The sequence below is a fragment of the Pongo pygmaeus genome, chromosome 7, assembly GCF_028885625.2.
Source record: "Pongo pygmaeus isolate AG05252 chromosome 7, NHGRI_mPonPyg2-v2.0_pri, whole genome shotgun sequence".
Classification (NCBI taxonomy): domain Eukaryota; kingdom Metazoa; phylum Chordata; class Mammalia; order Primates; family Hominidae; genus Pongo; species Pongo pygmaeus.
In genome coordinates this window covers 130823856-130837506 of record NC_072380.2, presented here as the reverse complement: position 1 = coordinate 130837506, position 13651 = coordinate 130823856, and positions in this window count along the sequence as shown.

Genomic DNA, 13651 nt, shown 5'->3' with positions numbered 1-13651 from the left:
ACCTGCATTTGGAAGAGGAAGAAGCAGAAGACATCTTTTCTGTTGACCATGAGTGGTAGCAATGCTGCTTAATCACTCATAGACTTCAGAGTTAACAGAGGCAAAAAAATCATTCCAGCTTCTGAAGGGTAAAGCTGGTATTCTCTGACCATATAGTTTTATAGGAAATTTCATCTTTTCTCATCTCCAAGAGAAACTTATATTTTAAAAGGTTTAAAGTGAGAAGCACTTTATTGATAATATTGGCCTTGAAGCCAGAGGAGACACGTGCACACATCCAGCCTTGAGCCTTGGCAGCTTGCCTCCAAGCCCCACCACTTCAGGAGGCCAGGACAGGGCCAGGGAGATGGCTGTGATGCAGGACTGGATTTTGGTTTCTTGGCCATGAGGCTACTTCATTACTGCAGGGACATGTATCCCGGGAAAGCTAATGACCTCTCTCAAGAGCCAAATAAATTGAATACTTGGGTGAAGGATTTAGCCTTGAAAATGAGTTCCAGCCAGTAGTAAACCTACTGAGAATAAGGCAAATGGGCTTACAGAAATAATATAGTAATTCTAAATGTGTGCCTCTCTTTCCTGATTACAAGCTGCACTGAAATATGAACAGAAATAAATCTATTGTAAAGAAAATTCCATTTTCCTATTGGCCTGTATATTTCAAAGATGATTTATCAAAAGGATTAATTTTCTAGGTGGTATTTGTTTCCAACCCTTTAGTTTAACTTAAAATTTTTCTTCTCCTTTCCCAAACTTTCCTCCCAAAATTAAATTGTATTACAGCACATTACATTGCATTACTAGAGGAATTCACTCATCCTTCACTCATTCATTCAATACACATTTAATGAGCACTTGCTAAGTATCCAGGAAGCTGAGGTGAAAAACAGATCATCCTGTTCCTCACAAAGTTAATGCTCCTTATGAGACTTCTAGTATGCAAATTAGCAATTGGAATAAAACGTGGCTCACGCCTGTAATCTCAACACTGGGAGGCTGAGGTGGGAGGATCGCTTGAGCCCAGGAGTTCAAGACCAGACTGGGTAACATGGCAAAACTCCATCTCTATAAAAAACACAAAAATTAGCCAGGTGTAGTGGTACACCTGTAGTCCCAGCTACTTGAGAGGCTGAGGTGGGAGGATCGCTTGAGCCTGGAAGGTTGAGACTACGGTGAGCCATAGTTGTGTCGCTGCACTCAAGCCTGAGGGACAGAGTAAGACCCTGTCTCAAAAATAAATAAATAAATGTGTCCACACATAAGCACAGATGGGAGCAGCATTACTACAGAGGATGAACAAGGTCCCAGGATGAGCCATACCAGACAAAATAATCAACTTCACCTGGAGAGGAAGGAACTTCACACAGAAAGGAAGCTTTTCATTCAATACAGATTCCTTTACAGCATTAATAACCATTGCCAAAATTGATCCATTTTGTCATATTTTAATAGGCCAGTTTGTCTTAAAGCAGGACTTGGCTTAGGCAATATATCTACCCTATTTTATTTTAATTAGCTTTTCTTGAGAATATGGGTTTATTCACTTAGCTGTTCAGTCAAAAAAAAAAATTATTGCCTACCATTATGTGGCAAGTAGGTAGGGCAATTCTGGTTCCCAATGTAAGTTAAAAACAAAAAAGAAGAAACTAGGATGGGCTTGAAGGGAATGAAAGTAATTGTCGTGGAGCCTTGTCAATTCCATATTGGTGGCTGAGAGAGTACTCAGGAGCCCGGTCCTCATAAATCTGAAAATCAATTTTCTACCTTGGATTAAGAGACCAACTGGTACAAGCCACTTTCTTTTCAATTAAGGGAAGAATCTCAGTGCTACATTCAAATCAGTAACTGAGTTCCTGATGGAAACATCCCAATCAATATCATAATAATGATCTGACTTAGGGCCATACATTTGCATGCATACACATATAATCATATCCATGCACTTTTTTTTTTTTTTGAGACAGAGTCTTGCTCTGTCATCCAGGTTGGAATGCAGTGGCACGATCTTGGCGCACTGCATCCTCTGCCTCCCGGGTTCAAGCAATTCTCATGCCTCAGTCTCCTAAGTAGCTGGGATTATAGGCACGTGCCACCATGCCCAGCTAATTTTTGTATTTTTGGTAGAGATGAGGTTTTACCATGTTAGCTAGGCTGGTCTTGAACTCCTAACCTCAAGCGATCTGCCTGCCTCTGCCTCCAAAAGTGCTGGGATTACAGGTGTGAGCTACCATGCCTGGCCTTATCCATGCACTTTAAAGAGACTCATGCACACATTTCTTTCTTTTTTTTTTTTCTTTTTTATTGAGGTGAAGTTTCGTTCTCGTTGCCCAGACTGGAGTGCAATGGCGCAATCTCAGCTCACTGCAACCTCTGCCTCCCAGGTTTAAGCGATTCTCCAGCCTTGCCTCCTGAGTAGCTGGGATTACAGGCATGTACCACCATGCCCAGCTAATTTTTATGTATGTATGTATGTATGTATTTATTTATTTATTTTTAGTAGAGATTGTCTCACTATGTTGGCCAGGCTGGTCTCGAACTCCTGACCTCAGGTGATCCGCCCATCTCGGCCTCCCAGTGTGCTGCGATTACAGGCATGAGCCACTATGCCCGACTTCATGGACACATTTAAAAGACTCCCCTGGCCGTCTCAGGCATGCTACCCCGAATCCCAGCCTAAGAAAGGCTTGTGTTGAAAGCAAGCCTGGGAGGCAAAGAGACTCACAGCCCCAAGTCTTGGGTGTAATGGAAGTGGTAGAATGCACCAGAAGCTGTCAGAATGTGACAAGAAGAAGAGGGCATTTATTTTAAGGGCGTGGGGAGAAAAATAAATTAGGCTGCAATCAGATTCTTCATGCAGGGGCCAGGAGTTGAGAGGTGCCCTGTGCTTGTGTATGGAATTTTTTTAAAGAATACCCAAGTGGAGAACAAGGAGATATAATTTTTCTTGACACACCAATGTACAATAAGACCATATATTTAGCAACATTCGCCTCCCTGCACCCCAAGCAGCTGTTCAGCTCCAGCAAACACTCTTCCTTTCAGGCAGGGCAGGGGAAGTGTGTGCTGCTTGTCTCTTGAGTCCTCAGTGAGAGCTGGGACCAGCATTCCAGAGCCCATCCACTTCTCACCAGGCAGCAGGGGGTCAAACACAGCCGGTGCTTAGGAAGCAAGGTCAGAGAAGTTGCTCCAAGGGAAGACCAACTGGAGAGTCCTGTCTGATTTAGGCAGGAAGAACAAATCTGCTTTAATTTGGAAGCCACTCTCTGGTTAGGCTCTTAAAGACCCCAGTAGAGTTAAAATTTGCTTCTCTTACTATGCCTTCTTAAAAGCAGGAAGCAGGAAAGAGAATCTCTTGAAATTCTTCCTCCCTGCTCTGTGAGTCTATAACTCACCAGGCAAGTTTTGGCTGTCAGGGAAAGGTTTTATAGCTCCTGGAGGTAAGACTTCTGAGAAGTGGAAGACAGGATGTATCCATTTCAGGTGAGCCCACCATTTTCATGACATAGTGAACACCTGGTTTCCTAGGGTCATGGTCACCTTCTTGACAAATCTTGACAGGTGCCTTTGGGAATGCAAGTGGCAGTGAAAACAGCCAAGGAGAAGAAAGACCCTATGAAAATGTGATATATGATCCAGTCAAGAATAGGCTTTTTGTTTTCATTTTTATTTTATTTATTTATTTAGAGACAAGGTCTCCCTCTGTTGCCCGGGCTGGAGTACAGTGGTGAGATCACAGCTCACTGTAGCCTGGACCTTCTGGGCTCGAGTGATCCTCTTGCCTCTGTCTCCAGAGTAGCTGGGACCACAGGTATGTGCCACCACATCCAGCTAATTTTTAAATTATTTTCTAGAGATGAGGTCTCACTGTGTTGCCCAGGCTGGTCTCAAACTCCTGGGCTCAAGCAATCCTCTAGCCTCAGCCTTCCGAAGTGTTGGGATTGCATGTGTGAGCCACTGCGCCCAGCCAAGGATATGTGTTTGTTGGATCCTTGATTCATTTGTTCATTCACTCATTGACATCTTCAGTATAGTATGCTGGTGCTGCTCAAAGCAGTCCTCCACTGTCAGTATCATCATGACTTGAGGGCTTGTCAGAAATACACATTCTTAGTCACTGCATAAAGAACTCCAGATAAAACCTGCAGATGTGGAGGAGCCAGCCCCCCTACCTGGACTATAGTTTTATACATTTTTGAATTTATTTAATAAATTAAAAAAATACACCTTCTTGGGTCCACCCCATACCTAGGGTGGTGGGAAGTCTCTAAGACTAGGCAAGTGTGATGAAATGTCTTTTTTTTTTTTTTTTTTTTTTGAGACAGAGTCTCACTGTTACCCAGGCTAGGGTGCAGTGGTGCAATCTCGGCTCACTGCAACCTCCACCTCCAGGGTTCAAGTGATTCTCCTGCCTCAGTCTCCGAAGTAGCTGGGATTATAGGCACACGCCACCACACCCAGTTAATTTTTGTATTTTCAGTAGAGAAGGGTTTTGCGATATTGGCCAGGCTGGTCTCGAACTGCTGACCTCAAGTGACCTGCCCCCGCAGGCCTACTAAAATGTTGGGATTACAGGTGTGAACCACTGTGCCTGGCCGAGATGTCATTTTTGAGAAGAGGTTACAAAAGGATTTGGCTATAGTCTTGGCCACACTCTCCCTCACTTGCTGTGAGGGAAGCCATCTGCTACATTGTGAACAGCCTTTTGGGGAGGCCCATGTGGCAAAGAACTGACATCTGTCAACAGCCAGCGAGGACCTGAAGTTCACCAACAGCCGTGGGCATGAGCTTGGAACTGCTTCCTCCCCCAGTCAAGCCATGAGGTGACTGCAGCCCCTAACATGTAGACTGGAGCCTTGTGAAAGACTCTGCGCTACAGTGCCCAGTTAAGCAGTGCCCAGATTCCTGACCCACAGAAACTGTGAGATGATAACTACGTAACTAATACAACTACTAAATCAGAAATTCTGCAAAGTGGCCGGGCACGGTGGCTCATGCCTGTAATCCCAGCACTTTGAGAGGCCGAGGCAGGCAGAGCACCTGAAGTCAGGAGTTCGAGACCACACTGGCCAACACGGTGAAACCCCGTCTCTACTAAAAATAAAAAAAATTAGCCAGGTGTGGAGGCACATGCCTGTAGTTATAGCTACTCGGGAGGCTGAGGCAGGAGAATCGCTTGAACTCGGGAGGTGGAGGTTGCAGTGAGCTGAGATCGTGCCATTGTACTCCAGCCTGGGTGACAAGAGAGAAACTCCATCTCAAAAAAAAAAAAAAAGAAATTCTGCAAAGTGAGTCCCTGGAATGTGTATTTTAACATGTTCTGCAGGTGATTCTCATGGACAGTAGTTTGAGAAGCACTGCTGTGACAAAGTTAAGAGCAAGGGCGTTTGAGCCAGACTGCCTAAGTTCAAATCCCAGCTCGAGTACTCCTCAGCTGTAAGAGCTCAAGTGAATTACATACCTCTCTGGGCTTTAATTTCTTTTGTAAAATGTTGCTAATAATAGTACATACCTTCTGGGTTGTAAAGAGAATTAATTGGGTTAATATATTTAAAGCATTTAGCATATTGCCTGGCAACAGCAAGCACAATAAATTCAGTGATGATTCATTCATTCAACAAACATTTATAAGGCCCCCAACTAAGGGTAGGCATTGTGCTAGATGCTGGAGTTACCAGGATTCAGTAGATATAATCCCCTTCTCCCGGCACTGTTGTCCTATAGGAGAGGCGCCCATATAAAAGAATGGACACAGTAATGGTTTAAAGATGCTACAGTTGAGTTCCCCACAGAGTGAAGTGGAGCCCAAAAGAGGTCAGTTTTATCCTGGATGAAAGCATTAATGCAAAGCTTAGTAAATTGGGTAGTGAGGGGTTGGAAAAGAATAGAAGATTTGGGCTCGCATCCCCCAAGCCCCTTACCTTAGTCTTTCTGAATCTCTAGAGCTTCCTTTTCATGTGGGCAACAAACAAACCTACTGTCACGAACAGCCTCTTCAGACAGGAGCCACACAAATGCAGGGTCTGGGTATCTCATTCACAAGGCTCTAGCCATTTGGTTCTGTTTCCTGCTTCTAGACCAGGCAGCTCAGCTCAGTTCAGCTCAGCTCAGCTCAGCTCAGCTCAGCTCAGCTCAGCTCAGCTCAGCTCAGCTCACCTTAGGGTGTTTGCATCTGCTTTTCCCTTTCTCTGAAAGATTCTTCCCCCTAATCCTTTCAATGTTGGCTCCTTATCCTTCATGTCCCTGCCTAAATGCCTCCTCAGAGAAGTCTTCCTGTTTACTGTGTTTAAATAGCATCTCCATTTCAGAGCCCGTATCATTTCCTGAGCAGTACTAGCATTTAGCACTTACTTATTTGTTCATTTCTCTGTTCACCATTGTCTCCCTGGGTAGACTTCATGGTCTCTAAGGGCTAAGACTTGGTCTTTCACGCACCGTGATGCACACCAGGGGACACAGTAGGTATTCAATAAATATTTGTTATCAAATGGGTAAATGAATGAATGAACATGTCCTTTCACAGCCACTGCAACACTTCAGCATGATTTGCTGAAATGTCTGTCTTAATTATGACAGACATTAATTCAAATTCTGGAAGATGTAACTGCTGAAAAAGCATGTGAAACCCAGTCACTTCAAGGGTCTGCCAGAGATTTGGGGAGGGATGGGAGAGTGAGAGGACATCAGAAAAATTAACATTTACTGGCCAGGCACGGTGGCTCACGCCTGTAATCCCAGCACTTTGAGAGGCCTAGGCGGGTGGATTACTTGAGGTCAGGAGTTGGAGACCAGCCTGGCCACATGGTGAAACCCTGTCTCTACTAAAAATACAAAAATTAGCTGGGCTTGGTGGCAAGCACCTGTCATTTCAGCTACTCGGGAGGCTGAGGCAGGAGAATTGCTTGAACCCAGGAGGCAAAGGTTGTAGTGAACTGAGATCATGCCACTGCACTCCAGCCTGGGTGAAAAAGTGAGACTCTATCTCAAAAAAAAAATATTGAAAAAAAAAACAACCCACATTTACTGAGTACCTCCTCCAGGATGCGGGCAAGGTGTTAAGATGCGGGCAAGGTGTTAAGGTGTTAAGATAATATGCATTATCTCATATGCATCTGAAGTAGTCATCATCATTCTTTTTCAGGTAGGGGCAAATGAAGAAACTGAGGCTTAGAGCTCTTAAGTAACTTGCTTAAAGTCAGAGCCAGTGTGGCGTAGAGCTACAACTGAATGCAGGCGGTCAGACTCCAATACTGTTGTGTTTAACCACTATTCTCTCCTGCTTCCAAAGAAATGCAGTTCATTAAGTAAATATTCTGCACAAATTAAAGTGTACACAGTTGAACAACTATCTGATACTATAACACCAGACCAGATTGGGAAATACCTGAAAGGTTTTTCAAGGCTGCAGGCAGGAGATCTTATCCATGAACATAGGAAGTGGGCTGTGGTCAGGCAAGTGGTAGCTTATTCATTGCGGCCCCTTCCCCTGCCCAGGGGTCCCACGTTGTTTGGAAGAAAGGGAGTCCATAGTGCAGTAGAAAGTCACGTCACCTCCAATTGACTAGGGAGCTTGTTCTCACCTACAAAACAAGTTTGGTAGTCTCTTCCTAAACCCTTCAAGGATTAGCATTCTCCTTGTCAAGGTGGCATGTAATTTACAGCAATTGGCAGTTCCTGTTGCAAGGAATTCCAAGATCAGACTAGTCAAAGTGGGGGAAAGGGCAGCGACAGGTCAGATCAGAGCTTAGGTAGAGAAGTTGGTGGGGGGCGGGTAGAGGTGGAGAGGGGTTGGGGGAGGGGAAGCTTTACAAAGCAGTGGGGACTGTCTGTGTTGAGCCAAGAGCAGTCTTTGATGGAAGGTTCCCATTAGCAACAAGTCTCCACAGGCCAAAATGAACAAGAAAGGAACCAGGCTTATCCAATCTTAAACAGGACTAAAGTCTGCATTTTTCCCATGTCATTAGGAATTATTGGGCCAGCAGCCAGGGTAGGCTATCATAGGCTAAAATCCTCAGTAGGAGAGAATAATTCGAGAACGATGAATTATGCTTCTGATGACAATTCCCTTCTCAGGGCTTACTTAAGGCTAGAATGTATATTTCTAGTGTGCTTTAGTGAGGTTTAAATACTCAGATTTTCAAAGAGAGAAGGCCTCTGCTGAAATTTACATAGAAATATGTCAAAATATATTTAGTCTTCTTTATACCTTTTTCTTTACAGTTCCTGAGTTGCCTGCACTTCTACAATGTGATCACTCGCTGGGAAATGAAGAAAGCAAGTGTCTGAAGAGACAGAAGTTGAGGTAGAATAGCTGGGAGGTTAGTATTCTGGGGCTGGCCTAATGTCATGCAGAGTGTATAATCGGAGGAATAGTTTGTATAAATTGCAAGTTTTCAGAATAATGGCTTACGGAGGCCAGAGTTCCCAGCCATGCAGACTTTTGTAGATATATGTATACACTTTTACCTATTTGGAAAGGCTACAAGCATTGTGAAAATGACCTGGAAACTTGCTCTAAACATCTCAAGAAACCAGAATTCAGAGAAATAGAGGAAATTCAACCAAAGAAACAACCTTGGAGCATCCAGGGATCATTTGGATAACTAGCTCTATGGTCCATCTTATTCGTGTGCTAATAACAAGTTAGCCCATATACTATACACAGATCACCAACTATAAATGATTTAGACTATCATAAAACGCACTTAACTCACTGAAGTAGGACTGGACGTGATTTAACCTCACTTGAGTGAGTTGGCAGGTACTTTAAGACCTTCCTGGGTCTCATGATTATAATTGTGAGCACCAATAATTATTCTACCATAGTTGCATAGAAGTGCCAGATGATAAATAATATTCAACTGACATCAGGTGAGAGAAGCTTCATTCTGTGGGGTATCAGAAGTTTAAAAAGAAGAAAAAAGATGTCAAGGCACCGTTGGCAGACAATTGCATAATAAAAAGTGTTAAAATCCAACGGGAAAAATGTACATGAATTGTGGGTGACTTCCTGATTTCATCACCTTCAATAGTTGACATTTTCATTTCTCATTTTCTTCCAGTGACTCCATCTATAAAGGGATCTACAAATGTTAATAAGGACCCGCACAAATGTAGCTACTTCCTTCCCTTGTAAATTACAACAGGGAGCCGGTTTTATGGTGATTATTTCTTTCCATGTCTGTTTCTCCTCCTGAAGTGTGAGTCCCTAGAAGGCAGGGGCTATGTGGCACACACATTCTTTAGGAAAATCTTTAGAGAAAACAGAAGATGCCAAGATAAGCAAGCAGGGTAGAGCGTCTGTATCTTCCACTAGGGGTCAGTAAAACTTTTATGAGAATCCTATAATGGCATCCTGACTTAGAGAAGGGCAATTTCTTGTCACCATTTGTCCCTCAGAAAACACCCACAAGAGGCTGTCCTATCACTGGAAAAAGTAGCTCATTCCAAGTTGTTAAACACACATGAAAAGCACAGCCAAATATGCATTAGACTAGCATGTCAGTATATCAAACATCAGAATTTACATCAGAGACAAAAGTCTCAGCTTAAATGCACAGTTTTGATAAATACTAAACACACTATCTTGCTAATGAGCAATCACTGGCTAATTGTCCAGTGACTAGGGCTAATTAGCTTGACTCTGGTTGTCATAGTGTCTGTATCATAAAAATAAGATTTGAAGTTTCCCTTCTTCTGACTTGCTATCCAGGTTTGCAATAGTGCGTATTGTAACATTATACAGGAATGTAGATGGAATTTATTAGAAATAAAGACTTTTGAAAATATGTACTAGATAAATAAACTTGACTCGCTGCCCTACCAACAGCTAGGGGTGAGCTGTTGAAAATTGAAATCAGATCATATCATTCCCCTACTTGAAATCCTCCAAGGCCTTCCCACTCCTAAAATAAAATCCAACACATCATCTGGCCTGTAGTGCCAGGGCATGCCAAGGTTCCTGCAGCTTCTCTGATCTCATCTCTTGCCCCTTGTTCCTGCACTCATTACACTCCAGCCACAATTACTTTATCTGCTGATGCTTTAACTCAGTGGTTATCAAACAGTGGTCCCTGGATCTGCAGCATCAGCCTTGCCTGGGAAGTTGTTAGAAATGCAAATTCTTGGGCCACACCCCAGGTCTACTGAATCAGAAATTCTAGGGGTGGGATTTGGCAATCTGTGTTTTAACCAGACCATCAAGTGATTTGTTACATGCTGAAGTTTGAAAAACACTGTTCTAATTCTTCAAATTCCTTTCTGCCTTAAGATCTTTGCACTGGCCAGATCCTGGGCCTGATACACTCTTCCCAAGGCTCTTTCCAAATCAGTTTCATGGCAGCTGCTGAAATGTTAGCTTATCACAGAGACCTTCATTGACCATCCTGTTTAAAAGTGAGCCTTCTTACTCTTCCTCATCCCAATCTATGCCATTCTCCTTTTAATTTCTCCATAGAACTATCTAAAAGGATCTTGCTAATTTATTTACTTATTATTTTATTTCTGAGACGGAGTCTCATTCTGTCACCCAGGCTGGAGTGCAGTGGCACGATTTCAAATCACTACAGCCTCCAATGCAACCCGGCACCACCACGCCTGGTTAATTTTTGTATTTTTAGTAGAGATGGGTTTCGCTGTGTTGGCCAGGCTGGTCTCAAACTCCTGACCTCAAGTGATCTGCCTGCCTGAGTCTCCCAAAGTGCTCGAATTACAGGTGTCAGCCACCCGACCTGGCGTACTTATTATTTTATTATCTATCTCAGCAATTAGAATGAGAGTAGACACCTTGTTTGTCTTTTATACCATGTACCCTGAGTTCCTAGAACACGGGCACATAATAGGTTCTCAATAAAAGTTCCTTAAATAGATGTCTGTGAGATTCTTCTGATATAGCTTGCCTTGAAGAAAGGAGATAAATTTAGATTCTCTAAAGGAAGCTGCAGTCTTGTGGCAGAGCCCTGGTGAGAGGTGACACCGTGCTGGCAGTCCTCACAGCCCTCGCTCGCTCTTGGAGCCTCCTCTGCCTGGGCTTCCATTTTGGCGGCACTTGAGGAGGCCTTCAGCCTACCGCTGCACTGTGGGAGCCCCTTTCTGGGCTGGCCAAGGCCGGAGCCCACTCCCTCAGCTTGCAGGGAGGTGTGGAGGGAGAGGCGCGAGCAGGAACCGAGGTTGTGTGCCGCGCTTGCGGGCCAGCTGGAGTTCCGGGTGGGCGTGAGCTTGGCGGGCCCCGCACTTGGAGCAGCCGGCCGGCCCTGCCGGCTCCGAGCAATGAGGGACTTAGCACCCGGGCCAGCGGCTGTGGAGGGTATACTGGGTCCCCCAGCAATGCCAGCCCACCGGCGCTGCGCTCGATTTCTCGCTGGGCCTTAGCTGCTTTCCTGCGGGGCAGGCCTCGGGACTGCAGCCTGCCATGCCTGAGCCTTCCCCTGCCTCCGTGGGTTCCTGTGCAGCCCGAGCCTCCCCGACGAGCGCCGCACCCTGCTCCATGGCGCCCAGTCCCATCGACCACCCAAGGGCTGAGGAGTGCCAGCACACGGCGCGGGACTGGCAGGCAGCTCCACCTGCAGCCCCGGTGAGGGATCCAATAGGTGAAGCCAGCTGGGCTCCTGAGTCTGGTGAGGACGTGGCGAGTCTTTATATCTAGCTCAGGGATTGTAAACACACCAATCGGCACTCTATGTCTAGCTCAGGGTTTGTAAACACACCAATCAGCACCCTGTGTTTAGCTCAAGGTTTGTGAGTGCACCAATCGACACTCTGTAGCTAGCTGCCCTGGTGGGGCCTTGGAGAACGTTTATGTCTAGCTCAGGGATTGTAAACACACCAATCGGCACTCTGTATTTAGCTCAAGGTCTGTGAGTGCCCCAATCGACACTCTGTAGCTAGCTGCCCTGGTGGGGCCTTGGAGAACCTTTATGTCTAGCTCAGGGATTGTAAACACACCAATGGGCACTCTGTATTTAGCTCAAGGTCTGTGAGTGCCCCAATCGACACTCTGTAGCTAGCTGCCCTGGTGGGGCCTTGGAGAACCTTTATGTCTAGCTCAGGGATTGTAAACACACCAATGGGCACTCTGTATTTAGCTCAAGGTCTGTGAGTGCCCCAATCGACACTCTGTAGCTAGCTGCCCTGGTGGGGCCTTGGAGAACCTTTATGTCTAGCTCAGAGATTGTAAACACACCAATCGGCACTCTGTGTTTAGCTCAAGGTCTGTGAGTGCACCAATCGACACTCTGTATCTAGCTGCTCTGGTGGGGCCTTGGAGAACGTTTATGTCTAGCTCAGGGATTGTAAACACACCAATCGGCACTCTGTATCTAGTTCAAGGTTTGTAAACACACCAATCAGCGCCCTGTGTTTAGCTCAAGGTTTGTGAGTGCACCAATCGATACTCTGTATCTAGCTGCTCTGGTGGGGCCTTGGAGAGTCTGTGTGTCCAAACTCTGTATCTAGCTAATCTGATGGGGACATGGAGAACCTTTGTATCTAGCTCAGGGATTGTAAAGGCACCAATCAGCACCCTGTCAAATCAGGCCACTCAGCTCTACCAATCAGCAGGATGTGGGTGGGGCCAGATAAGAGAATAAAAGCAGGCTGCCCCAGCCAGCATTGGCAACCGGCTCGGGTCCCCTTACACACTGTGGAAGCTTTGTTCTTTCGCTCTTCTCAATAAATCTTGCTACTGCTCACTCTTTGGGTCCACGCTGCTTTTATGAGCTGTAACACTCACCGCGAAGATCTGCAGCTTCACTCCTGAACCCAGCGAGACCACGAGCCCACCAGGAGGAAAAAACAACTCCAGACGCGCTGCCTTAAGAGCTGTAACACTCACCGCAAAGGTCTGCAGCTTCATTCCTGAGCCAGCGAGACTACGAACCCACCAGAAGGAAGAAACTCCTAACACATCAGAACATCAGAAGGAACAAACTGCAGACGCGCCACCTTAAGAGCTGTAACACTCACCGTGAGGGTCCATGGCTTCATTCTTAAAGTCAGTGAGACCAAGAACCCACCAATTCCGGACACACTGGCATGAAGCCAGAAAATGAGGGTCAAATTCTAAGTTCTCCACATTAAAATCAGCTGACCTTAAGCAAGTTGTTCAACTAGATTAGTGGGTCTCGAGGTTATTTTGCTTTCAGGAGACACTTTTGGCATCCCAACTTGTGACACGGGTGGGAGTGCTGTTGGGCAACTAGTGGGTAGAGGCAACGGATGTGGATCCCACAATGCACAGGACGGCCTCTTCCAACAGAGAGTTATGTGGAGCAAAATACCAACAGTGCCCAGGCTAGAAACCCTGACCCAGGCCAGGCCTGAACCAGGCTCACGCCTGTAATTCCAGCACTTTGGGAGGCCAGGTGGGCAGATCATGAATGAGGTCGGGATGAGACCAGCCTGGCCAACATGGTGAAACCCCACCTCTACTAAAAATACAAAAATTAGCCAGTCATGGTGGCATGTACCTGTAGTCCCAGCTACTCAGGAGGCTGAGGCAGAAGAATCGCTTGAACCTGGGAGGTGGAGGTTGCAGTGAGCTCAGATTGTGCTGCTGCACTCCAGCCTGGGCAATAGAGCGAGACTCCGTCATGGGACGAAAAAAAAAAAAAAAAACCCGAACCAGATTCTTAATTTTGTGTAAAACAGGGATAAT